The 3,419-nt window shown below is 57.7% G+C and overlaps 1 pseudogene; it reads right to left on the bottom strand.

Moving 5' to 3' along the window:
- Positions 1–435: 435 nt before the first annotated feature.
- Positions 436–3,192, bottom strand: LOC134023801 (uncharacterized; annotated as a pseudogene).
- Between the last annotated feature and the right edge of the window lie 227 nt (positions 3,193–3,419).

Genomic DNA, 3,419 nt, shown 5'->3' with positions numbered 1-3,419 from the left:
GAGGGAATCGATGTAGGGGGAAAAGCAACCGCGTCTGAGCACCGAGAGCATGGCGTGCAGAATAGACAGAGTGAATGGGAGTCTATCGTCCACCTTAGCGGGGAAAGCTTTGCCTATGCCTTTGAACAGGAGTTTGACTGCTGGATTAGTGAAAAGGCTGGGGAACGAAGGATCATGACATCTGGCATTGAATTGAATACCCGCAACCAGACCTTTACTATAGCGTGGCTGGAAGTGGCGAACATCAGTGCAGTGACACACAAAAGCACACACCACGTTAACACACACAGGTACCAGCGGGACAGACAAAGACAGACAGACAGAACATAGCGTACGTTCTCCAGGCGAAATCGTACGATCTAAGGGTAGAAGCAGCCAACGCCTTCCTCATATAACCCTTGGCTACCTCTAAATATGCCTGCAAGGAGTGCTCTTCTAATCTAGGACCAGTGACGCGAGGGGGGGGGGGGCGGCCAAGGGCCACTGGCTGGCGTACGGGCACAGATCCCTGAACACCTGAAAATTGAAACGGGACAGGGAATCAGCTATAACATTATCGTGGCCCGGCACATGACGTGCTGTGAGGATGAAATTATGAGTAACGGAGAGCGCGGGCAGTTAGAGCGCCCCTTATTTATGATGCTCACCACGGCCTGATTGTCGCACAACACAGCTATGCGCTTACGACGCCACGACTGGCCCCACAGGTAACAAGCGACCACTACGGGGTAGATTTCGTACAGGGCGGAAGAGGCACCGGGCGCAGCGAAGTCATGGGGCCACGGGCTGGCGAACCACTGCTCCTGATAGAACCCCCCAAAACCAACGGACGGCGCGGCGTCGGTGAAAAACCGCAGAGAGTCCGAAGACCGAACAACGTTGTCGTAAAAGAACGACACGCCGTTCTAACCCTCGAGCAATTGCAACCAGAACGATAAGTCGGACCGGCAACCTTCGTCCAAGCACACTGGATCGAGCAAACCAGACACGGAAGACGCCAGAACGAGCAACCGGGAGATGAATGAGCGGCCCTGGGGAATCACGCGCATGGCGAAATTGAAGTGCCCGAGGAGAGACAGCAGCTGCCGCTTGGACATGACTGAAGACCCCACGAGCGACCGGGCCATGCTGCAAGCTCGCTCGAGCTTCTCAACCGGCAGGGAAGCCTTCATCTCTACCGTGTCCAGCGTGATGCCCAGAGACTCCAGGCGAGTGGCCGGCCCGAGAGTTTTCTCGTCAGAAAGGGGAACGCCCAGTCCGCGGAACAGATTTTTTAACAGCAGCAGGGAAACGCCGGACGCATCGGACGGAGGATCTACCAAGAGAAAATCGTCTAAGAGGTGGAGCAACGCGGGGACCCGGACCCGGTTCAACAGGATCCAACAAAGGGCCTTGGAAACCCGGTTGAAAATGGAGGGGCTGCTCCTGCTTCCGAACGGGAGACGCACGGCAAAATAGAACCGGTTATCCCATTTCATCCCGAGCAAGTGCCACTGGGACGGGTGAACGGGGACGATCTTAAACGCGTCAGTGATGTCTGCTTTGGAAAGCCAGGAGCAGACAGGTCCAGGATAAAACGTTTCTTACCGGAATACTTCCGCGTAGCGACGCCGAGGGGACTACTGCGAAACAGTGGAAAAGGGGACGAGTCGAACGGGCCTATCACGTAGCGTTTACCGCACTCTCTGGCCAGCAGCTGGGAAACGACAGCTGGCTCCCGCGCCGCTGACTGGAGATTGCTCAAAACAAGTGAAGACGACAATGGACATGAAACCCCCACCCTGAATCCTTGAGTCAGCCCCGTGAGTAGATGATCAACGAACATGGAATCGGGATGGGACGAGAGTTCGAAAGCCAGTGCAGACACATTTATTGGAGTGGATGGGTGCTCGGCCGTTAGTTCGGACCACCACGACGCCCTCGCTGAGGGCGGCCCCGACGTGGACACACCAACCACGGCTGGGCTTCCTGACAGCCGCTGCAAACATGAAGGAAATTACAATTGCCGTAGGAGCACACACTCTCATTGAAATTATTGCAGATGACCCTCCTGGAAGCAACGTGCACCTTGCGGCCACGAACATCCACGTTCGCCTTTCCGATGTCAGCACCAAGCCCGCGAACGGAACCAGTGGACAGAGAGGAGCAGCATGCCCCAAGCCGCCGCACGTGCCGCAAGACACGGCCTGGGAGCCCCCGACCAGCATTACCAACAGCTCGGTATCCAGCACGGACCAGTCCAGCAACACGTTCGAGCGGGAAACGTAGAGAGCAGCCTTGCTCAAAAACTCTTTGTGGTACTGGTAGAACAGGTTTCTCCCGTAGCGCAGTTTCAGGTCCCCAATCAGAGCCATGTAGCCGTCTAGTTCCTGTCGTCTAAGGGGAAACACGGAGCACACCACATCGCGGAAGATCCCGAACGCTACCAGAAACTCCCCGATAGACAGGTCCCTTGCCAACCTGGGGTCAGCAGAATGGAGCACCGTGCTGTACTGATCGCTGGTGGAGACGCTCGCGTCACACTCGGGCGAGGGGAGGATCAGACGAATCAAATTGATATTCCTGCCTTGCAGGATGTGGGATCTTAAGCGGGGGGTAATGTCAGCCCTCGAAGGGATGTAAGGCCTACCTGCTGACAGAACAGCTACTGCGGAAGCCAGGGTGTGCAGTGGCTCCTCCATGGGCACGAGGGGCGCCGAGGCTGGGAGCGGCGCAGCCACGGGAGCGGAAGACCCGGCGTTCTCCAGAGACCGCAGGCGGGCATCGATGGATTGAAGGGAAGACGCCAGGACCAGAAGGGTAGAAGAGAGGGCTTCCCCAGGCCGATCGGAAACGGGAACAGGCAGAGGAACGACGGCAGGGCCGGTAGACGGCCCAGCGTCCGAATCAAGCACCTCCGGACGGCATGACTTCCTTGTACGCTTCCGACCTTGAGCAGCGGAGGAGACGGGGAGCCTCGGGCGACGGGACTCGGCAAGGAGACACGCAGTCCACCCCGATGGCCAGGGCGCGGAGATGGGAAAGCCCCAACCCGGGCGCTGGAAGGACACCCACGGCGCGCAGACCCGCCTCTAACGCAGACCCGTTGGAATCCCGACGAGCCGCGAGCCGGGAACTGCGTGGAGCAGCAGGGGAGGCGGAACCCGGAACCGGGACGACGTCCTCGAACAACTCCAGCTCGAAATCCGACATAGTCTCCAAAAAACAAGACAAGGGAAGGTCCAGCCAACACGACACATCAATAGCAATCGCGCACTTGATAGCATGGACAAACTACACAGGGAGAGAATCATATTTAAAGGCACGGATCATGTGACACCATTAATTGATAGCGGGAGCGCTAATCGACCTGAACCCTAGTGACCGCCCGACCAGGGAACGGGGGGAAGGTGGGCGTTCTTAGCGGGGGGAGTGAGAAG

The sequence above is a fragment of the Osmerus eperlanus genome, chromosome 7 (assembly GCF_963692335.1).
Source record: "Osmerus eperlanus chromosome 7, fOsmEpe2.1, whole genome shotgun sequence".
In the NCBI taxonomy this organism is placed as follows: domain Eukaryota; kingdom Metazoa; phylum Chordata; class Actinopteri; order Osmeriformes; family Osmeridae; genus Osmerus; species Osmerus eperlanus.
Note: the sequence above shows the minus strand (reverse complement) of the source record. Positions and strands in the feature narration are given on the sequence as shown.